The following is a 25,207-nucleotide window of genomic DNA, read 5'->3' as shown; positions in this document are numbered from 1 at the left end:
GTTCATACTGTATATATAGTTTGTAACTCTAGCTCCATTCACAAATGAAGGTTTGTTCTGTTACAGAATCTAACATTAGGTTGAAATCATACACAATAATAGGTAATCTTGGCTAAGTGAATTATCATAATGTACAAATTACATATTCGGCACTGTCACAGCTGTACAATGAATGGGGTGCTGGTAGATCTACTAGGGACAGTGCATGGCAATGGAAGCCTGCACATTTCAAGCAAAATCGTTTATACTAAGAAGGAAATCTGTCACATGAGGCAAAATAAGACCTCCTGCACTAAAGTACAAAAGACAAACTACAAATAGAAATTGCAATTCTTAATAAACATTGAGGTAAGCATTTTACACGGCTCCTGTTGATTCAGTCACGTTTTATGTTTTCATTTAGCGGTGTAGGGACTTCTCATATTTGTGTTTTTATCTGAATTAGATTGAGCAGGGTTTTTTCCTACTAAAACTAATGGATTTCCAGGTTGTGTGATTAAATTCTTATACCAAGATTTCTAAGGGGAATTAAAATGCCAGGATGCTTGATATAGTAATATTCACATTGAATTCTGATTAAATATAGTCTTATCATCCTAAAGGCACAGAGGAATTATGCAATTAGTGTATAAATATGCCACTAGAAAATAATTTAACTCTATATACAGTATACATTATCTACAATTTATATGTAATCTAAAGATCCTGTTAGCTCTCTGTTCATCTTAAGGGCACATCTATTGCATAGTTGTATCTTTCCACTAGTTTTTAGCCTTTCAGCACTACGTGTCTACCTTTTCCTCGTCTGCAGAAGTCAGCAAATTTGACATCCATTGTAAGAAAAGCTAGTCACAATGAGTGATTCAAACCTGCTGACATTGATCATATTATTCACTGCAGTGTGCAGAACTATATGCAAAATGCCCGTATCCTCTACACAGCCCTCAAAGGGAAAATTATGCAGGTAGAAACAATGGGAACAGTCTGAAAGCACTCAATCTTACAGTCTGGGGTATACAATGGGTTGCAAAATTATCCATACTCCTTGAACTTTTTTGAACTTTTAAATGTTAGAGCCACAAGATTAATTGTATTTTATTGATATTTTATGTGATAGAGCAACACAATAGGGGAGATATATCAGAAGTGTCTAAGAGCAAAACTGTTCATGACAACCAGTCAGATTGCAGCTTTCATTTTATGACACTTCCATGGAAAAATTAAAGCTGAGCTGCCATGAGCAACTAGAACAGTTTTTTTCTAATGAATCTACCCCATTGTGTCAAATATTTGTGAAGTGTAATGGAAATTATGTGTGGCTTTGCAAGTTAAAAAACTGAGCTGTGTGACACATACATATGTATTCAGCCCCTTTGATTCACTACATTGTTGGAGCACCGTTTGCTGCAAGTCTGTTGGGTTATGTCTAGACCAACTTTTTTTACTTTTTGTTTTTTTTGCAAAATAGATTAACACATGAGAATGCTTTGTTTTACACCATTCCATTGCAGCTTTGAGTGTATGGCAAGGGTCAATGTCCTTCTGGAAGGTGAGAGCTGATAAGACCCCCTTTGATAGAGAAAAATCAGTAACTTTTAGCTTCGTAACTCACTTGTACTAAAATATGTTTTATTCTTACTGATATTATTGAGATATACATAATTTATTTTCCCTTATGTTGTAATGGCTAGTTGACGAAAATCATCATACTGTTAACCATATCAGAACCAAGACAAAAGAGTAAACAAGGCCCTTAATATTATAAAATTAATAATGTTTATTAAAAACAGAGACATACACAAAACTGTTATATCATTGTGATCATTTCAGTTAGTCATATGCCAGGTCAGGGTGTATATATGACTAGTGCATGACAAAAATTTGAAAAAGTGCAGCCTGTTATTATTAGTTATTGTGGTTATACGTTGTTATGATTGCCATTCTCTGTTTTGGATGCTAACATTAGTTTATAATGTAAAAACAATGGAACCAGTGTATACTGTGTATGTGTATGACATCTATCAATGACTATTGATGGAACTTTGTATCAGCTTGGTTCTAATAAAAATATTTTTCAAAGAAAAAAAAAATAGAAAAAGACAAAGTGCATGTGCATATGAAAATATTGCTCACATAACTCAGACCACCCAGAAACAGTGAAGTGGCAATGCACTAGAACCTCCCAGGTCAGCCAAGTGATTATTTTGAGAATCGCATATACAGCTTGTAATCTCCCATTACTTCTCCTCTGTAAAAATGTCAGGCACCCCAACACACATTTAGCACTCCCACGCTTCCGCAAGGGGCTTTAAACACAAGCTGGGGTGTCGTGTATTTATGTGGGAGGAAGGGTTGGTGTGTGTCTGACATCGAATCATGGCATACACAGGTCTGCCCCACTTCTGGTTTACCAGTGCCCATTTCTGGTGACTATGATGCTATAATGCATTTCCTTGGATGCTGCATTGGGGGTTGGCAATCTGCTTGCATCTCCGAGAAACAAAGTGACAGATAGAAAGCGTCTGCACACGGCGCTAAAGAACACATCATTACTGATTTTTGGTGGAGTATGCCCTTTACATTGGCTTATTTGCAACATGCTGAGTGTTTTAATACTATAAATAAACTTGAAGGCATATCTAATGCATTATTTGTACAGCATTCTGAAGTTCACACCTTCATCTGGGATTTCTATTACACTCTCCATTTTCATAGTGGGAAGTAAACTTCAATGTATAGAGGGAAAACTTCTTTTACATCTCTGTTAGTGTGAAAAAATGAGCTGGAAGGCAGTGCTATTTTTCTGCTCTTTAACACCGGTAGAGGGAACAGGACCTGCCAAATGCATGTTTGAGCTTAGCCTAAGGTACTTAAAATGTTTTGGATTATAGAAGTCACAGCTCTAGACCATTTGCTTTTCTTTTTCTCAACCTATTTTTACTTTCAAGAAAATCTACCATTTGCTTTTATGCATTATGAACCAAATATAAGAGAATGCTGTAGCTACACTGATGCAGAAACATATCTTGTTTAATCCCTGAATTATGTGGTTTTGCTGAAAAAACTATTATAAAATTATGATAATGAGACTCTGGGTCTCCTGTCGCTGCCCTGGCGCTCTCCTGGCTCCCTGGCTCCAGCATTGTCCCGCCCCGCATAAGCTGAGAATATGTCAGCTGCTGTGTTTGAGTCATCCAGCTCAGGTTGATTAGTCCAGTCTGGACACTTCATGAGGCTTGTGTGTATTGTGTTTATGTAGGCATCCAGCTTTCCCAAGGTCCTGAATTTTATCATTGTTTTTTAGCAAAACCACTTGGTTCAGGGATTAAACAAGATATGTTTCAATTTATCCACCTTAAGTCAAACAATATGTAAAGTAGCTGATGATCAAAGCTTTGATAGTGTTGTGTGAACCACATGCACTGCAGTAGTTTGGATTATTTTCTTATTAATTTATACTGTATATGTTACATGCCATGAGTACAGTGGAACCCTGGATTACAAGTAATGTGGTCTGCATGCGTTTAGCAAAACACTAAAATAAAATTATATTGGTTTACAAGCAAAATTTCATTATACATACGTTATGTGAGCCCTTCCCACCATCTACTGTACTGTACCTCCCTCTCTCACAAAATTGTATAACACAATATTGAAGAAGTACAAGATATATGAGTGATTTGGATTATGAGCACGAATTCTGTGGAACCAATCGGCTGGGTTTCAATGATTTCCTGTGGGAAAACTTGCTTTAATATACAAACAATTTGGATTACAAGCATGTTCCCTGAATGAATTATGCACGTAATCCAAGGTTCTTTTGTACTTTAAAATGCAAAATTCCCTGATACCAAAAACATTAAAAACTGTGTTTTATTATTAATGTGTTAATAACCATTATTGTTTGCTATCTCTTTTAGCTGTCATAAGAGAATTTTTAGGACCTTAAGTGAACATTGTATATGTAATTGTCAATGAAGCTTTATTATAACCATCTAGGAAAGGGTTAAGGCTTTTTTTTTAATAAATACAGTGTATTTGATATGGAAAACACCAGTGTTTGATATGTCAAGTAAAACATTTGTCAATCAAAAGTCTTTAAGCATAGGTCTATGTGACATTTACTCTTTTACAAACCAATATAGTCCCCAGCGGCATGCCTTTTTTCTTCTCATTTAAATAGTGGTAGAAGAACAAATCATACCGTAGGGCAAGTTGATAACTGCCAGTCACGATTCTTCCCTTGTTTTCTATAATGAGGAGGGTAATAAATGCATCTGACCATTTCGGCTGGCATTTGCATAGATGAATGATTTGTCCAGTCGGTCTCTCTCCAGTGATTTGGACCCTTTTGTGAGCACAAAGAGCATTCAGCCTCGCAGGAATTTTCAGCAGCCAAGCACTCATTAGCAAACATCCTTTAGTATGAATGATGCAAATAACTGCCACTGAAATAATAAACTGGTACACAAAATATTCTATTTGATGGCTCCGAACATCAAATTGCCTGAATTGTTGACATTCAAATAAGCCAGAGAGCTTTATTGTTTTGGAACAATGAACCCTTGTAAAAAGGGTGGACATTGTTTTACCTCCAGTGGACCTTGGCCAGTTATCAAATGTGTCTCTCAAACTGGCATCCAGCATTTTAAATAGTCATTGTGATAGTACCAGATGGAGTTGTGGCAATGCCTTATCAGTCCCAGTGTCTAAAGTCTTTTCTGTTTTTAATTGAAATTTAATTTCGTTGAAACGTTGTAAACGCATTGATCCAAACCAATTAGCTACAACTTTTATCACGTTCCACAAAATAATATTATAGCAAATGCCAATTTTACACTGCACTGTGCAGCAGGGGACTGTGCTGCTAATAGAATTTTAGCCTTCAGTTATTTAGTAAGTCAGTTAGTAATGGTTTTTAAGTTAGGAAAAAACAATGGCGCTAACCTTATTTTCTGAAGTCCAAAGTGGAACTGCAACTAATTACTCCATCTATAGCATTTGTGAAGGTGTCATTTTGTCTCAGAAATTTGGGAGAAGCAAATCATTTAGATTTGTCACAGTAGGATATGAAAAGAATGAAATGAAGTAACAAAATGCTACTTTATAATAGACTTTAGCTCAGCACAGGAGAAGGCTGTAATGGATGTCAATGCTTACTACATATTGGGGGTCATTTACTAAGGGCCCGATTCGCGTTTTCCCGACGTGTTACCCGAATATTTCCGATTTCCCCTGAATTGCCCTGGGATTTTGGCACACGCGATCGGATTGTGGCGCATCGGCGCTGGCATGCACGCGACTGAAATCGGGGGCGTGGCCAAACGAAAACCCGACGGATTCGGAAAAACCGCTGCATTTTAAAAAAAAATAAAAATCTGTCGCGGAGCTTGCACTTACCTTCACTCAGCCCAGCCCGGTGAACTCCAGTGTGTTCCGATGCTTTTCAGCGCAGCAGCGCCACCTGGTGGACGGCGGAGGAACTACCTTAATGAATCCAGACCCGAATCCGGACCCGAATCCAGCGCAGAGAACGCGCCGCTGGATCGCGAATGGACCGGGTAAGTAAATCTGCCCCATTAGGTTTATAAAGGGTGCAATAAACTGGAAGGGGTGTTTTGACCTGCTATCTTGGATGTCGCTCGGTCTTAGTAAGGCCCCTTCCACACTTGCGTTGCAGATCACGTCAGAGTATGATCAAAGTTTGTTCCGTGTTTCAGTTTTTCTTGCGCTTTTTCAATGCATTATCAATGCAATTTCAATGCGTTTTTCACGTGCAGATAACAGGCGTGAAAGGGACTCAGGACTGAGATCTATCTTTATTGGCAATTGATGTGTGAAAAAAGCATTGCAATAGCATGTGTCTCCGAGTACAATACGTTTTTGATGCGTCTCCATGGACTTGTATGGTACGTTTTTCACGCGCGTGACTTGCAAAAGTAGAGCATGCTGAGATTTATACGTGCGTTTAAAAAAAACGTGCATGTGTGCGTGAAAAAAAATGCAAGTCTGAAAAAGTCCATTGATTACAATGGGTCGGAGTGCAAGTTCCGCACGTCAAAAACATGCGTTTGAAAAAGGCAAGTGTGGAAGGGGCCTAAGTGTTTGCTACTACATTGCATTACAAATCCCAGTTAGATTTGGATAAGCAAGATTTTTACATTTCTTGTGAATTCAAAGATAGGCTAAATTTCTTTAGTTAAAGGGGTATTGTAAAACTTTAAGACTACATATACCTGTGCACCTTTATTTGCAGCCAGGGTCGGACTGGGATGCCTAGGGCCCACCAGTGAAATTGATTATGGGGGCCCACCTACTGCTACATGGAAATATTACATGTCCATTTTTAGGCCTCTGCATATGGATAAGTGGATTATAGCGCATCTTACAATTACAACTTTATTGGCCACTGCTGTATAGCAAAAAGTACTTTTCTTTTATTCAGCAATGCAAACATGGCATTTGGTAGAGAAATGTTAAGGGGGTTGTCTTAAAGACATGTCTACTTTCTTCCAAAAACATCCTGGTCATAACGCTGTGTGAATGTAGCGTAAGATTACTGGGTGTACAAGTAGTTTAACAGAGATGAAATTATACCCCCGTAAATAAAGCTTTGACACCAGGTCAACATCTGCAAAGAGTTTGTATGTTCTCTCTGTGTTTGCGTGGGTTTCCTCCGGTTTCCTTCCACACTCCAATAACATACTGGTAGGTTGATTAGATTGTGAGCCCCATGGGGACAGGAACTGATCTGGCAAGCTACTTACAGCCCTTGCTGAATCTGTAGGCTCTATATAAAAAAAGGACTTATTATTATTATTTATTATTAAATGTATCCATGGTGCTTCATTAACTTTTAAAGAAGTTGGCCACTTTCAGCAAATAATTGATATGGTTTGTGTAAGGAAAAGTTATCAAATTTTCCAATATCCTTTATGTATCAATTCCTCAAGGTTTTCTAAATCTCTGCTTGCTGTCATTCTATATGAAGCTTCTAGGTTTACTTCCAGTGGATAGAAACCAGTCCCTGGTCATGTGATGGTCATGCAGAGAGTAATTAGAGCCGTGTGATACTAACGGCTTGCACAACTGTTTGTCCATCACACGACCATGGACAGATCTCTATCTTCTGGAAGTAAACATAGAAGCTTTCTATAGAAGAACAGCAAGTAGAGATCTAGAAAATTGTGAGGAATTGATACAGAAAGTATACTGGAAAATTGTATAACTTTTCCTTACACAAACAATACCATTTATTTACAGAGAGTGGACAACCCCTTTAAGCGGCTGTTAAATTGACTATTGCATAGAAGTCTGTGGGAATGTAAAGGCTATGGTTGGGACTAGGTAGTGACATCATAATAATAATTCCTTTATTTATATAGCGCCTGCAGATTACGCAGCTTTGCACAGAGCTTGTCACATCAGTCTCACAATTCTGATCAACCTACCAGTATGTTTTGGAGTCTGGGAGGAAAACGGAGGACCCGGAGGAAACCAACGCAAACACGGAGAGAACATACAAAATCTTTGCAGATGTTGACCTGGATGGGACTTGATCCCAGGACCCCAGCATGACACACAGATCACACAGAGACTACATATGGCTCAGAAACTGACTACACTCTGATGACACATAGGCCTGGGTCTATTATTCTGGCTGCGCCAGTTTTCTGTTGACTTTGTACTAGAAAGAACATTATCATACCTCCCAACTTTTGGGCAAGAGAAAGAGGGACACAAAGCCCCTCCCCCTTTTTCTAAACCACGCCCACTGTCCCACCCACAGGCATAGTATAATATATACCTTGATGGTGCCCCCATGGTACAACACCCCTTAATTTGCCCCCATGGTACAACACCCCTTAATTTGCCCCCATGGTACAACACCCCTTAATTTGCCCCCCCCCCCTTCCCGTGGACCAATATAATATCCCCTAATGCAACTCTGCAACATGTAAACCATATAAGACCCCTCTTTAATTTTATTCTGCCTTTACATTTGGTTTTGCACTTTTATTTATCTCCCCAAACTTACACATAATACTATCTGAACTCCTACACCTACCCCTTCTCACATGGTGTAGTCCCAGTTCTCTATCCTCCTCATTTTGTTCCCTTCTGTCCTCCATCCTCCTCCTGTAGCCCCCTTCCCTATATCCTTCTCCTGTTCTCTATCCTCCTCATTCTGTGGCCTCCTGTCCTCCAGCCTCCTCCTGTAGCCTCCTGTCCTCCAGCCTCCTCCTGTAGTCTCCTGGCCTCTATCCTCCTCCTGTAGCCTCCTGTCCTCCAGCCTCCTCCTGTAACTCCTGTCCTCCATCCTCCTCCTGTAACCTCCTGTCCTCCATCCTCCTCCTGTAGCTCCTGTCCTCCATCCTAATCCTGTAGCCTCCTGTCCTCTACCCTTCTCCTGTAGCCTCCTGTCCTCTATCCTCCTCCTGTAGCCTCCTGTCCTCCATCCTCCTCCTGTAGCCTTCTGTCCTCTATCCTCCTCCTGTAGCTCCTGTCCTCTATCCTCCTCCTGTAACCTCCTGTCCTCCATCCTCCTCCTGTAGCCTTCTGTCCTCTATCCTCCTCCTGTAACCTCCTGTCCTCCATCCTCCTCCTGTAGCTCCTGTCCTCCATCCTAATCCTGTAGCCTCCTGTCCTCTACCCTTCTCCTGTAGCCTTCTGGCCTCTATCCTCCTCCTGTAGCCTCCTGTCCTCTATCCTCCTCCTGTAGCCTCCTGTAGCCTTCTGTCCTCTATCCTCCTCCTGTAGCTCCTGTCCTCTATCCTCCTCCTGTAGCCTCCTGTCCTCCATCCTCCTCCTGTAGCCTTCTGTCCTCTATCCTCCTCCTGTAGCCTTCTGTCCTCTATCCTCCTCCTGTAGCTCCTGTCCTCCATCCTCCTCCTGTAGCTCCTGTCCTCTACCCTCCTCCTGTAGCCTCCTGTCCTCTATCCTCCTCCTGTCCTCTATCCTCCTCCTGTAGCCTCCTGTCCCCCAGCCTCCTCTAGCATCATCCTGTCCTCCAGCCTCCTGTCCCCCAACCTCCTCTAGCTTCATCCTGTCCTCCAGCCTCCTGTCCCCCAGCCTCCTCCAGCATCATCCTGTCCCCCAGCCTCCTCCTCCTGTACCCCAGCCTCCTCTAGCATCATCCTGTCCTCCAGCCTCCTGTCCCCCAGCCTCCTCTAGCATCATCCTGTCCTCCAGCCTCCTGTCCCCCAGCCTCCTCCAGCATCATCCTGTCCTCCAGCCTCCTGTCCCCCAGCCTCCTCCTCCTGTACCTCAGCCTCCTCTAGCATCATCCTGTCCTCCAGCCTCCTCTAGCATCATCCTGTCCTCCAGCCTCCTGTCCCCCAGCCACCTCTAGCATCATCCTGTCCTCCAGCCTCCTCCTCCTGTACCCCAGCCTCCTCTAGCATCATCCTGTCCTCCAGCCTCCTGTTCCCCAGCCTCCTCTAGCATCATCCTGTCCTCCAGCCTCCTGTCCCCCAGCCTCCTCTAGCATCATCCTGTCCTCCAGCCTCCTCCTCCTGTACCCCAGCCTCCTTCAGCATCATCCTGTCCTCCAGCCTCCTCCTCCTGTACCCCAGCCTCCTCTAGCACCATCCTGTCCTCCAGCCTCCTGTCCCCCAGCCTCCTCCAGCATCATCCTGTCCTCCATCCTCCTGTCCCCCAGCCTTCTCCTCCTGTCCCCCAGCCTCTTCCAGCATCATCGTGTCCCCCCAGCCTCCTTTCCCCCAGCCTCCTCCTCCTGTCCCCCAGCCTCTTCCAGCATCATCGTGTCCCCCCAGCCTCCTCCTCCTGTCCCCCAGCCTCCTCCAGCATCATCCTGTCCCCCAGCCTCCTCCTCCTGTACCACAGCATCCATCATCCTGTCCTCCAGCCCCCGGTCCCCCAGCCTTCTCCTCCTGTCCCCCAGCCTCCTCCAGCATCATCGTGTCCCCCCAGCCTCCTTTCCCCCAGCCTTCTCCTCCTGTACCCCAGCCTCCTCCAGTTTCCTTCTCCTGTCCCCAAGGATACCAAAATTATAGGTTTTATAATGATTTTATACTTTTACAAAAATTAAAACCTCCTCTTCATATTGCCATCTTCTGATGCTAAGTTGTTCTTTTTAGTGGTCTTGTTTTAGAGTGCAGAACATTTTTTACATCACTTTTTAGAGCATTTTTTTAAAAGGTATTAATTAAAAATCTTTTTTTGGAAAGTTTTTTTGCGTTTTTTTCTCCGGCGTTTACCGTGCAGGTCCAGTAACGATTCTTTTTTACAGATTGTTACATACCAAAATACCGTATATATTCCGGCGTATAAGACGACTTTTGAAGACAGAAAAATCTTCTGTCTTGTCTGGGGTCGTCTTATACGCCGGTAATCCCGACCGCCCTCTGTGTATTCACGGGCTGAGCCCTCACCATAGCCGGTAAGTCTTTGCTGCATATTGCAGCGAAAACACCGGTTTTCACAGCGATGGCTGCCGGCAGCCTCAAAAATCTGCCGGCAGCCTCAAAAAGACATCGGGGCGCATACTCGCCCTCCGGTGGCCCCGATGTCTGCGCGGCTCGTCTTCAGCCTACCGCGCCGTCTTCTTTCTTCTGCCAGGCGCCGCCATGTTTTTCCCCGGGGCAGCGCCTAGTATGACGTCAGCAGCGGCGCATCATACTAGGCGCCTGCCGGGGAAGATCAATGGCGGCGCCCGGCAGAAGAAAGAAGACGGCGCGGAAGACTGAAGATGAGCCACGCGGACATCAGGGGAGCAGCGCAGCACATCGGGGCCACCGGAGGGTGAGTATATAAGTTTTTTTTTTAATGCTGGGCTGTGCTGTATACTACTGGGGGCTGTGCTGTATACTACTGGGGGCTGTGCTGTATACTACTGGGGGCAAGCTGTATACTACTAGGGGCAAGCTGTATACTACTGGGGGCTGTGCTGTATACTACTGGGGGCGAGCTGTATACTACTGGGGGCAGTGCTGTATACTACTGGGGGCAGTGCTGTATACTACTGGGGGCTGTGCTGTATACTACTGGGGGCAGTGCTGTATACTACTGGGGGCTGTGCTGTATACTACTGGGGGCTGTGCTGTATACTGCTGGGGGCTGTGCTGTATACTACTGGGGGCTGTGCTGTATACTACTGGGGGCAAGCTGTATACTACTGGGGGCAGTGCTGTATACTACTGGGGGCAGTGCTGTATACTACTGGGGGCTGTGCTGTATACTACTGGGGGCTGTGCTGTATACTACTGGGGGCAAGCTGTATACTACTGGGGGCTGTGCTGTATACTACTGGGGGCTGTGCTGTATACTACTGGGGGCTGTGCTGTATACTACTGGGGGCAAGCTGTATACTACTGGGGGCTGTGCTGTATACTACTGGGGGCTGTGCTGTATACTACTAGGGGCAGTGCTGTATACTACTGGGGGCTGTGCTGTATACTACTGGGGGCAGTGCTGTATACTACTGGGGGCAGTGCTGTATACTACTGGGGGCTGTGCTGTATACTACTGGGGGCTGTGCTGTATACTGCTGGGGGCTGTGCTGTATACTACTGGGGGCTGTGCTGTATACTACTGGGGGCAAGCTGTATACTACTGGGGGCAGTGCTGTATACTACTGGGGGCAGTGCTGTATACTACTGGGGGCTGTGCTGTATACTACTGGGGGCTGTGCTGTATACTACTGGGGGCTGTGCTGTATACTACTGGGGGCAGTGCTGTATACTACTGGGGGCTGTGCTGTATACTACTGGGGGCTGTGCTGTATACTACTGGGGGCAGTGCTGTATACTACTGGGGGCTGTGCTGTATACTACTGGGGGCTGTTCTGTATACTACTGGGGGCAGTGCTGTATACTACTGGGGGCTGTGCTGTATACTAATGGGGGCTGTGCTGTATACTACTGGGGGCAGTGCTGTATACTACTGGGGGCTGTGCTGTAATGGTAATGTTGTTGTTGTATGCCTTATGTTTATGAGCGACAGTTCTCCTGCTATATACCTGCATGTCATAAGAATTTACATTAAAAAAAGGACCATGTTAAATTCAAATCTGTTTTTTTTAAATTTTTATCTGTGTTTTGTATGCGTTGGAAAAGGGGTAGTCTTATACGGCGAATATATCTTAAACCCTATATTTTAAACAGGAAAGTAGGGGATCGTCTTATACGCCGGAATATACGGTATATGTATGTGTGTGGGGGTTGTGTTTTTGTGTGTTTTATACTTTATTAAGTGTTTTTATGGGAAAGTGACATTTTAGGGGCTTATAATTTCATGTATTTATTTTTTATTCAAGTCCAATACACTGCTCTACAATACTTCTTCATTGTAGAGCAGTGTAAACTGTCTTCCAGGGAGATTGTGCAGCCCCAGGGCACTTGGCAGTCCTCGGGGCTGCCCAGAAGAGGAACAGCCTTACACGCCGTGATCATGCATGACCGCGGCGTGTAAGGGGTTAACACCCGCGATCGGAGTCAGCTCCGATCGCGGGTGTTACAGCGCGGTGTCAGCTGTGATAGACAGCTGCCAGAAGCGGGACGCTATACTACGTCCCGGTGCGCTAAGTATCTAGCCACAGGGACGTGGTATAACGTCCAGGTGTGCCTAGGGGTTAATAGCTCACTGATGGCTATATCCCCCTTGGTGTGGAGAAGGGAAAAATAATCGCAATGTCTGGCGGTTCACAAGACATTGCGATTATTTCAGGGCTTGTATGTCACAAAGCTGCCATACAAGTCCTGATAGAGGTGTCCTGTCACCCAGCACACACAGCTACAGGTTACTGTGGGGGTCAGGCTGTGTCCTACCTCATCACTGCTGTGCAGATTCTCCTAATGGACGTCTGTAGCCTCTGGAGGGGGGCACATCACACAGGCTGCCCCCTCCACAGCTTCAGGAGCAGAGGGTCTCCGGGTCACACAGCAGCAGACCCTCCTGTAGATTCATCCTCAGAGATCGTGGCAGCTCACACAGGGGGGGAGGAGGAGGAGGGGCCCTGCTGTGCCATGTTCTGTGCTGGGAGCTCACGATCTCCAGGTGACACCCCCCCTCCCCCCTGTTGATTCCTCCTTAGACATCCCGCGGCAGCTCACACAGGGGGAGGGGGGCGGCCCGGGGGAGGAGAAGGAGGGGCCGTGCACTGCTGTGAGCTCTGCCTTCACAGCCTCCGCGCTGCCTCCTCTGTCTCTGCAGCCGGTGTGTCCCGGGACCAGGAGACGGGACAAAGTCTCTTGGCCCGGGACAATGCAGAGGAAAGCGTGATAACCTCTTAACCTCCCGGGGCGGCGGGACACAGCTGAAAAACCGTGAAAGTCCCGCCGAAACCGGGACGGTTGGGAGGTATGCATTATATTGCTGGCTCCAGTTTTGTGCCACGGCTGCTCTGTGCTTTACACCTAATGGGGCGAGTTACTGCTTAGTTCGAGTTTAATTTATTGCTGCCACTTGACAGAATTGTGTCGCTTGCTGTATGTTAAAGGTGCATCAAAAAAGGATGGTGGCCACTTCCTGAGCAGTGCATGGGCGTTAGATTACAGAAGACCGTGCGCCAGTATTCAATAATGTGCCGCACATTGCCTCACTTCTGATAAATGTAGGCCATAGACGGGCAGTTAGCATAAGTAATCCTGCATTTCTGTCAGTATATCCTATTGTGTGTCATGTACTGGGAAGCATTAAAAAAAATCAGATGTGATAGAATAAAACACAGTCCATTGGTCAGTACGATCATGGAGATAAAACATGGCGATTTAAAAAATTTTTCTGAAAGGTAATCAATAGAAAGTTGTGTTTTTTTTATACTTTGGTGAGGTAAGATGTCATTTTTTATTAGGCAAGCTGATGTTTGTATTATATAATATGCATTTTGGAGTATCTTTGGAAAATCTTTGGTGGAGGGGGGGCACATGGAGCAAAGGGGGTTAAAGTAAACCTATACAAAATTAGAGTGGGCTGAAGAACTACAACTTTCAGCAGCTCCTTCAGGTGCTGGGAGTTGTAGATCTCAGATGGGAAGTTAGTGTAGTGCAGTTTATTGGTGTAAATACCTAATCGTCTGTGCAGGAGGCCACCATGCAGATATGAGGAGCGGGAACAGCTCTTCAGCACCCAGGTCCCGTCGGCGCACATCTCAGGGTTAGGTCGGGCTTCTTATTAAAGGAAACCTACCACTTGAAGTGGCAGGTTTCTGATGGAAATACTGGGCACCAGCTCAGGGTGAGCTGGTGCCGGAGCTTACTTTAGTTAGTGTTTTAAACCGCGGTATCGCGGTTTAAAACACTTTTTAAACTTTATCGCCGGCGCAGGCAGGTACGCGCTCGGCGCTTACCGTGTGCGCGGCTACATAGGAAGTGAATGAGAGCCGCGCGCACGGTAAGCTCCGAGTGCGTACCTCCATGCGCCGGCTATAAAGTTTAAAAAGTGTTTTAAACCGCGATACCGCGGTTTAAAACACTAACTAAAATAAGCTCCGGCACCAGCTCACCCTGAGCTGGTGCTCGGTATTGCCATCGGAAACCTGCCACTTCAAGTGGTAGGTTTCCTTTAAGGGTAGACATCAGAGTGATGATGCCTCAGCTACAATCTTCCTTCTCATTGGTGGCCCCAGATGCCTTGTCAGGAGCAGGAGGTGGGCCCACTGTGCAATCTAGTGGGCCCATGTCTGCTCAGCAGCTCCAGTGCTGGCTGCTCTTGGCCTTGCTGCTCAGTGCAGCTGGCAGAACAGTTAACCCATTCTTTACCTGCTGGCAGGAGCAGAGCCAGGAATCTCTCACCTTCCCCCAGCACTGGGCAGTGAGGTGTAATGTGCTCACAGTCACTGCCTGAGGTTTGTGTGAAGATGAGAGACTCCTCCACTCTCCAGCTGATTCTGCCCTCTGCTGCTCTTGGAGGTATGATTCTGACAGTCCGGCTGGGATTATTGAATGTGTCTGCTCACAATCACAGGAGCCAGTCCAGACCTAGCTACTGCGAGCAGGCACACTCAGTGACACTGATACATTGTTTCACAGATGCAGGAAGCAAGGCATCAGCGTTCTGCATAGTACAATGAGGGGGTGCAGCCAACAGCTGTCAGGGCCCACTTATTCACAAGGTCACAGAATCAATGGCCTTGTGCATGAGCCCACAGAAGTGAATTAGGACATGTGCTAGCTATTCCAAAATCCTAAATAGCTAGCTAGCATGTGCTAGCTATCCTAAATACTGATGGCCTATCCTTGGGATAGAAGTCCAGCACTCCACAAATCATATAAAAGAGGTGAACCACTCTATTTACCCAGCACAACAATTTTATGGTTTTAAAAAGTCCATAGGGCTTGCTTACACTGAGGATTTTGGCTTTTTTTTTTGTCTGGAAAATCAAGATCCCTCTCCCGTTGAATTCAATTGGAGGTCGCTAGTGAAAAATCTGGTTAAATAAGCTGTTTTTTAATTGGAATAGTCAAGTGCTGTGGCTATTGTATTTTTGTGATCATTTGCTGATGCTTGGTACCAGGATTGGTTGCAGTAAGGACTGTATTGCAGAGTTGGATTGGAGAGCCTAGGGCCCACCAGTGATATTACTTGTACATTCTTAGGCCACATTTACACAATGTATAAATGTATGAACATATTTTCATTGCATTTTGAAAGGCATCAGGATAACACACATCACATATCACATTAATCTTAATGATAGTAAATAAATGCAGATTTATTTTGAAGTGCAAACACATGTTTACATGATATGACTCAGTTGCGCTTGTGTTCAGGGAGGAGATGACCCAGTTGAGCTTGAAATGCATTTTAATATGCAATTCAATCTTTAGATCATGGACTTAAAGAGAACCTGTCATGCAAAATAACCCCCCTAAACTAAATATATTTTCATAAACTGCCATTAGAGAGCATTGCCTCTATCCCTTCATTGTCCCTCTACATGCCTGTAAACCTAAGCAATGAGGTCCTAAAGCTGTATGCAAATGACCTGTGAAATGTCCAATGAAGCATTAGCATATTTAAGCTGTCCACCTTATTCATGAGTGGGATGCACAGCCACACCCCCTAGTGCATGACTGACAGCCTGTATAATGATGTGAGGCTAGAAAACCAAAGATATTCCCCAGCGCGGGGAAAGAGAGGAAAGACACTAACAACTAATCATAAAAAGTAATGATTCTTTAATGAAAAAATATTTGGAAAATTCATACAAGAATGTGTGATAAGTATAAGACATGAGATGCAGACAACTATACAGGATGATGAAACACAGACAGTTTGCAGTCAAAAAAACAGCATAGGGAACACAGTAGAAAATTCTACTAGGTATGGGTGTATACCAGGGCTGGATATGATATATAACCACAAGGATGTTGATTAGAAGTACTGAGGTGCAGATAATTGCCAGATTGGCACATAGAAAAACTAATAAAACATCCAAGATGATGTAAATGCCAGTCCTTACCAGTAGGTCAGGTATGGTGTTGCCCGTGGCTGCGAGGACTGCAACGCCCCGACGCGCGTTTCGGCCGCTAAGCCTTCGTCTGTGTTTCATCGTTGACCTACTGGTAAGGACTGGCATTTACATCATCTTGGATGTTTTATTAGTTTTTCTATGTGCCAATCTGGCAATTATCTGCACCTCAGTACTTCTAATCAACATTCTTGTGGTTATATATCATATCCAGCCCTGGTATACACCCATACCTAGTAGAATTTTCTACTGTGTTCCCTATGCTGTTTTTTCGACTGCAAACTGTCTGTGTTTCATCATCCTGTATAGTTGTCTGCACCTCATGTCTTATACTTATCACACATTCTTGTATGTCTTTTACAAATATTTTTTCATTAAAGAATCATTACTTTTTATGATTAGTTGTTAGTGTCTTTCCTCTCTTTCCCCGCGCTGGGGAATATCTTTGGTTTTCTAGCAATGTTGCGAGGTTTTGACCGCTTTAAAATGCGTATACCTAAGGGGTGCCACTAGGCATTTAGGTGGGGCTTAAATACCCACACCTGCATTACAATCCATCCACTTTCCCCTTTAGACTGTTCCTTTCTGTTTGCTCTCAATGATGTGAGGCTGTATAATGATGTGCTTCCTGGTGCTGGCCACGCCCCCTGCAGCCTGTGTGTGTATGTGTGTGTTTAGGAGAGATACAGCAGCTCCAGGCAGCCATGTTACAGCAGAACATGTCAGGTACTGGTGTAGCTGATGTCTGTGTCTCTCACCTGTATATTAGGAGGATGCAGCATGTCAGCAGATGCAGCACACACACTAGCAATGCTTTACAATACATTACACACAGACACGAGCAAGGGGAGGAGAGGGGTAACAGGGGTGACATCACTGCCTCTGACCATGTGACCAGCCTCATTTACATGATAAAAAATAGATGATTTTACAATGAATAATGTATGAAATAACTAGATAAAGGCTGGGATGGGATCCTTGTGAGCTGCTCCAACAGGTAGTAGTGACAGGACAAGTGACACAGACCTGATGACAGGTGTCCTTTAAGGTCCAGCATAAGGTAGAGCCTCTTATTAAAAGCAATCTATGCTTCTGCCAGCTCCTATTATGGCCCCTTCATCTCCTCCTTAAATTGTTTTCCCATCTCATCTCCCCTTCATCCTGTGGCCTCTATCATCTCCTCCTTATATTGTGGCCTCTAATCTACCACTCATATTTTTGTTCCTTATTCCCCCCACCTATTGTGGCTTTTATTATCTCCCCATAATATTATGGCCCTCTCATCTTTCCCTCATATTGTGGTCCCCCTCATCTACCCCTTATATTGTGGCCCCTCTTACCTCCTTTTCATATTGTTAGTCCTCTCATCACCCCCTCATATTGTGACCTTTCTCATATACCCTCCTATTGTGGCCTCTCTTATATGCTCCTCATGTTGTGATCAGCCCCCCCCCTTTATATTGTGGCCACTTATCTCTTCCTCATATTATGGCCTCTCTCATCTACTCATACTGCGCCCCCTCATCTTTTTCTCATATTGTGACCTCTCATCTCTCCCTCGATTGTGGCCCCTCATCTCCCTCTCATAGTTTGGTCTCCCATCTCCTCTCATCTTTCCCTCACATTGTGGCCCCTCTCATATCCCTCACATTGTGGCCCCTCTCATATTCCTTTCATATTGTGGCCCCTCTCATATCCCTATCATATTGTGGTCTATCTCATATTCCCCTCATATTGTGGCTCCTCTCATCTCCCCATCATATTGTGGCCACTCTCATCTACCCCTGATATTGTTTCCCCTCTCACCTCTCTCATATTATGGTCCCTCTCATCACCCCCTCATATTCAGGCCTCACTCATATTCCCTCATATTCTGGGCTCTCTCATATGCCCCTTATATTGTGGTCTCTCCTCTCCCCTTTATATTGTGGCCTCTTATCTCTTCCTCTTTTGCTTTTGCAAAACAGTCCCGATTATAAAGCCCCATTAATCATTTTACATTGGCAAGGTCATTAGTTCATAAAGCATCTATCTGCTAAAATAATCTTCATAAATATAGAATGCTGAGAGGTCAAAGGGTAAAAGTTGAATTCAAAATATTTTGGGCAAACCTAAGATAATTAGTCTAGTAAATCAATATAAATTAAGTTTTGATTGGAGGATGGGCTGTAGTTTGCATACCTAAGTGCCTCAGCAGACAATAAGTAGAGAGAAATAAAAGACCAAGGTCAATGACAGCTTAAATCAATATCAGAGTTCAGGGTTCAAGTCTGAGTTTGACTACCTAATTTTGAGTTCAATTGCAAGATAATGGTCCTAAAACTGACTCCAACAAGAATTGGGAACAGAAGTTTAGACATGCATGAATACCTGATGACTGTACAAATTCCTAGGACTGACAAAGATTGACCAAAGACCATTAATGGAATATTTAAAATGCCTTTAAAATATCCCTAATAGGAACTTAAATTAGTTGTCCAACTAAGGTGAAAAACAAAGTAAACACAGAGCATGCTATGAGCAAACCTGATATATGCTTCCTTCGGTTGTATTCTATTCTAGCTGTATGAGAGCCGGTCCCCAGGAGTCGTAACTCTTAAATGTTGAAGGTACTGATGCTTTACTATTTAGTTTACAGCATAACCCGCATAGCCTGCTTTTCAATGTCATACAACTCCTTTGTGCCACTAATTTTGCACAGTCAGATTGTTAGTTGCTCTTGTGGCCCCCATTCCTATTTGCTAGACACATGTAAACAATGCATTGTACATATTTGCTAAACAATATCTGCTGATGATTGACAGGCACACTGTTACAGCAAAAAGCTGAGAAACCAATTACAAACACAAAGAGAAGCAGAGCACTGAAAATATAACACGAGTACAGCCCCGAGGCACACGCTTTGATGGTCTGCCCTGGGCAGAAATATCACTGGGGTGTCTCATTCCTGAAAAAAGAAAGGTACAAGAGCGTTTACACATAAGTTGTGCTGTCTAGGAAGCAGGCAAGTAGCCAATGCTCAAATATTGTTTTCAACTGTTCCTCCAGCCAAGGCATATGTTTTTCTGCACGAGGTCACTACGTACCCATGTATGGCTAAAAAACTGAAATAATAGGAAACAATTTAATGGAAATCCTTTGATTGAAGGTGTTTGTGTGGATTGTACAGTAGTTAATAAAAATGATCAAATTAAGTGGTTTTTTTAAGAGCACTATTTTTATAGCAATTTGTCAGTAGCGTAGCAGTTTGTCGTCTCTGAGAGATCATGTCAATGTATATAAACACTGCTTTCATCAAAACATATTGATTATATTTAATAAGTATATTTTGGTGTACTGTTCACTGTCTCCTTTTCCTGATCCTCTCCCTTCCTTAGAAATGGCTTAATCCTTCATGCAAAAGCTGTTAATTAGCTAGCACTGTTGCTGCCACTTGTTAAAATTAGAGTTATTTAAGTAATTGACTTTGTGTCCATCTTTATGTCCATATTCATTCAGTGAATTGTAACCATGCTGTGAGGATCAGGGGTACTGGACCCACAGAACCACTGCGAGCGATGACGTAAGCCAACAGCAGGGAGCGGAATCTTTGACCAGAGCCCGCCGCAAAGTGGGTTGGTCTTGCTGCGGCGGGATACCACCAGGTCGCTCCAGGCAGAAGGTCAGGACAGGCAGTACAGGATTGAGTCGGTGACGTAGCCGAAAGTCAGGACAGGCAGCAGAGAATCGAAGTCAGAAATGTAGCAGGAGGTCACAGCGGATAGTACACAGACAGGGAACGCTTTCTCAATGGCATAAAGGCACAAAGATCCGGCAGGGGTCACAGGAAGAGGCCAGCTTTTTAACAAGTCAGCGGCCGGCCAGCACCAATTAGCGGCGCACTGGCCCTTTAAATATCACATAGCCGCGGGAGACTCCATTGAAGTGTGGAGAGGTAAGTGAGGCACGGAGGGGCACACATAGGTACACAGTAGCAGGGGCACCCGTGACACATGCCAATTAGGTGTCTCTTTAAAATGGCGGAATAATAGATATTACTCCTTAATTCTTTGTGACATTATCATTATATTTATTTGTTTGTTTTTTTTACATAGAGCATTTCATATACTCCACATAACTTTTATTATAAGGGCATTTTATACCATGCAAAACATAATTTTGTATTTTATTAATTCATCATTGTTATTATTAAGTAGATAGAATTCCAAAGATTAACATCCTTTGCATTTTCTATAGTTTAAAATTCAGTTTTTATATATTACTTCACTATATTTTTGATACAACAACCAGGGCTTTTGAGTTGGCAAGCCAAACTTCAGACTCCAATTCTGACTCAATTACCCTTCGACTCCAGCTCCACCAAAATGGTCACTCACTCCGACTCCACAACCCTGTTTTCCTCTGTTCTGTGTCCTGACTCCTGATGCTGATTGTTTGCAGTGACCCAGGAGGGGTAAGTACTTCTCAGCTTTACCGTCCGTTTTCTGCTGCAGGTCTTCTCTGGCGGGAAATCCAGTGTGGGATACAGAGCAGAGCGGCACACGGAGGAGAGAAGAAGCTGCAGTCTGGTGCAGGGAGCAGAAGAGGAGCCAGAATAGGAGAGTATTTTTTCTCCAGTATTTGCTCTGGGGGGTCTCCAGTATTATTTGTCTACTCTGGATGTCCCAAGTATTATACATAGTACATATTATGATGTACAAAGTGCAGCATAATATGGATATAATGATGCACATCCTCCACTCTTTATGATGTACAAAGTGCAGCATAATATGGATATAATGATGCACATCCTCCACTCTTTATGATGTACAAAGTGCAGCATAATATGGATATAATGATGCACATCCTCCACTCTTTAGTGTGTCAGGTCAGATCCTGGGGCCCCCTGACACTGTGGGCCCCATAGCGGTTGCTATGGCTGCTACCACTGTAGTTACGCCCCTGGGGAGGACACAAACTAATATTATGAACTAATGATGATTTTATAAATAGTCTCTTAGATTATTTATAACAAAATATAGAGGGAAGAGGAAGAGACATCCAACAAGAACAGTAAAAAAGATCAGTTGAGGACTGTAGTAATGGAAAAACATGTTTATGCTTGAGCACACCTTTCATAATTTTAATAACTATATGACAGTCATAAGGGAGAAACCTATTAAAAGACTACAAATTGTATCTTGTTTTACTTAAATGAAGTCTGAATGCAGCAGGTAAAAAAATGTTTCAAATACTTTAATAATACATTGATCATCTGCTGCTAAAGGGGATAGCAATACAACAAATGCACCCCGTGAGTGGTAGCTAAACATAATCTGTCAATGTAAACACAATATTTGCATATGTACTGTGAACTCTATGACTTGGAAATATTGCATTAAGTCTCATTAGAATGTATCCCTCTAAGGGTAGATGATCAGTGAACAAGCTAAGCGCTGACATTAACAATGGGGATATTTATCGGGAAGCTAATTAGCTAAATAATAGCTACTATTATTTAATTACAACTTAAATGGTTACACTAGTATCTTGTAACTTTTCCACTGACTAATTTGGATTCAAGTCCTAGTGACATTTAGGCCAGCAGTATATTAGCAAGCTCAGACATGGTAAAGATGGAAAGCAAGCTATGACCTTTTTCTAAGAAATTAAGAGCCTAATTATTTTATTTAAGGTCCATTACTTTTCTTCTGTAAAATCCTAAAATGAAAAATACCTCTTACATGTTTTAAATTTTTTCGATGAGCCTCAGCTGCAATTCATAGGTAGCACAAAGAAATATCATGTAGTGCATAGTTTATTTTACCAGTTATCAAAATATTTGAAAGAGAATATTTAAAACCAGGCCTTAGATATTATTATACGGAGCAATGTTATTATTATATTAACATTCAGATCAGTTTGGTTGTGCACATTCTAAAAATATTCTATATTTTATTGGAGATATCTTAGTGGAATTATCTGCACAGCACATGATTAGACACTTCCAAGAATATTAATCTAATGAACAAATTTCGGGTCAAGGACATTTTTGGGTGGAACTTACGTTGTAATTGGAGTCAGAATAAACACCAGCAACACAATACAAATTATTAGTTTTTAATGTATTGTGAGTAGAGATGAGCGAGCACTAAAAAGCTTGGGTGCTCGTTATTCCAGACAAACTTTTCCCGATGCTCGAGTGCTCTTCCCAGATGCGGCGCACTTTCGTGAGCAAATCAGACAGATTGGGGTATGTCTTGAGGAACCGCTGAACTATGAGATTTAACACATGGGCCAGGCATGGCACCAGGTTACGGCCGTTGTCACACACAACCATGCCTGGCTTCAGGTTCAGCGGTGCCAGCCACAGATCAGTCTGCGCCATGATGCCCTGTAATAGCTCTTGGGCGGTGTGCCTTTTATCGCCTAGGCTCAGCAGTCTGAGCACCGCCTGCTGTCGCTTAGCGACGGCACTGCTGCTGTGCCTAGAGCTACCGACTGATGGCGCCATGTCCACAGATGGTAATTTGGAAGAGGAGGTGGAGGAGGGGTGGGAGGTGGAGGAGGCATAGTAGGCCTGAGAGACCTGGACTGAGGTAGGCCCCGCAATCCTTGGCGACGGAAGTATATGACCAGCCCCAGGGTCAGACTCGGTCCCAGCCTCCACCAAGTTAACTCAATGTGCCGTCAGCGATATATAGTGGCCCTGCCCGGCAGCACTCGTCCATGTGTCCGTGGTCAGGTGGACATTGTCAGAAACGGCGATGGTCAGGGCACGGATGATGTTATCTGACATGTGTTGGTGCAGGGCTGGGACGGCACATCGGGAAAAATAGTGGCAGCTGGGGACCGAATACCGAGGGGCGGCTGCCGCCATGAGGTTGCGAAAGGCCTCGGTCTCTAACAGCCTATAGGGCAGCATCTCCAGGCTAAGTTTGGAGATGTGGACGTTGAGGGCTTGGGCGTGTGGGTGGGTTGCACTGTATTTCCTCTTGCACTCCAGCGTCTGGGCTACAGACAGCTGAACACTGCGCATGGAGACATTGGTGGATGCTGTGGAGGATCATGGAGGCGAAGGTGTGGTTTTCGCACGGGAGGTGTTTGGGCCGGGGTCCTGGGCAGGGGGCTGACTAGCAGAGGCAGCAGATGACACAGGGGAAGGAGCTGTGTTGTGCCCGGCCGGAGGTGACCGGCCTTGGTTCCATTGAGTAGGGTGTTTAGCATTCATATGCCTGCGCATACTGGTAGTTAACTTGGTAGTGGTGGGACCCCTGCTGATCCTGGTGTGGCACAGGTTGCACACCACAGTCCGTCGGTCATCCGGTGTTTCTTTAAAGAACCTCCAGACTTCTGAAAATCTAGCCCTCGCCACGGGAGCTTCGCTACGTGAAACATTTGGCGCTGGTGCACCAGCTCTGGCCCTGCCTCTCCGTCTGGCCCCACCACTGCCTCTTCCAACCTGTTCTCGTCAAGGACTCGCCTCCGTCTCATAAGCACTGTGTTCACCCGGCCTATCAACCCAGCTTGGGTCTGTCACCTCATCATCCTCCGATCCCTCAGTCTGCTCCCCCCTCGGACTTCCTGCCCTGACAACAACTTCACCACTGTCTGACAACCGTGTCTCCTCATCGTCCGACACCTCTGTACACACTTCTTCCACTACGTCAACAATGTCATCATGACCCACAGACTGCGACCGGTGGAAAACCTGGGCATCGGGAAAGAGCTCAGCAGCAACCTGACAAGTGGTTTGTGACTGTGGGAAGGGTCCAGAAAACAGTTCCTCAGAGTATGCCGGTTCAAATGCCAAATTTTCCTGGGAGGGGGCAGACTGGGGGAAGGAGGCTGAGGTGGAGGAGCTGGAGGAGTGCTGATTTCGGTGACATGGGTGGACTGCGTGGAAGACTGACTGGTGGACAAATGGCTAGAAGCATTTTCCGCAATCCACGACATCACCTGTTCGCACTGTTCTGGCCTCAACAGTGTTCTACCACGAGTCCCAATAACTTGAGACATGAACCTAGGGAATGTAGCTCTGCGGCGTTCCCCTGCACCCTCATCAGCACGTGGTGTCTCAACCCGCCCAGGACCACGGCCTCTGACCCCTGCAGTAGTTGGACGCCCATGCCCTCGTCCTCTACCCCTAGCCCTCGGGTTCAACATTTTCAAAATTAAAGTGTAAACTGTAAATTTTTTTGTGTTTTTTTGTGTTTTTTTTTTATTTTTGTTGTTCTTTTTTGTGTTTTTGTTTTTTAAACAAAACGATCAGAAGAAATTACACAGCAACCACAGAGGAAGATGATGATTGCTATGACTAGTTTCTAACCTACACTGACAGCACACAACAGGATTTTGTGCTGTGCCTGTGATGACTTTCAGTTTTGAAAAAAAAAAATGCAGACTGTGCCTAATTCAATCAAACCCCTAATAAATTGTCCCTTTTAGTTGTTTGAGATGGATATGTGTGTCACTAAGAGCTAAATAGAACGTTCGCAAGTCTCCCTGGAAATTCGTCACAATATGGTACTAGCTGCACTACTAGTGCCAGCAAGACCAGCCACAAGCAAATAAAAAAAAAATAAAATATATAACACTATTGTAGCCCTAAGAAAGGCCTTCTTAGTATGGCTAGTTTCTAACCTTCACTGACAGCACACAACTGTATTTTGTACTGTGCCTGTGACTTAAAGTTTTGAAAAAAAAAATAAAAATCGGCAGACTGTGCCTAATTCAATCAAACCCCTAATAAATTGTCCCACTTAGTTGTTTGAGATGGATATGTGTGTCACTAAG

The 25,207-nt window shown here is 44.3% G+C and overlaps 1 long non-coding RNA gene across 1 annotated transcript in view; it reads left to right on the top strand.

Annotated features, from left to right (window-relative positions):
• The window catches only part of LOC140120544 (uncharacterized), a 62,096-nt gene extending 40,939 nt beyond the window's left edge, over positions 1-21,157 (top strand). The window contains exon 3 of the long non-coding RNA XR_011853856.1: positions 20,926-21,157. This is a non-coding gene — a long non-coding RNA (uncharacterized lncRNA). The remainder of the gene's footprint in view (positions 1-20,925) is intronic.
• The last annotated feature ends 4,050 nt before the right edge of the window (positions 21,158-25,207 follow it).

Source organism: Engystomops pustulosus, chromosome 3, assembly GCF_040894005.1.
Source record: "Engystomops pustulosus chromosome 3, aEngPut4.maternal, whole genome shotgun sequence".
Taxonomy (NCBI): Eukaryota; Metazoa; Chordata; class Amphibia; order Anura; family Leptodactylidae; genus Engystomops; species Engystomops pustulosus.
Note: the sequence above shows the minus strand (reverse complement) of the source record. Positions and strands in the feature narration are given on the sequence as shown.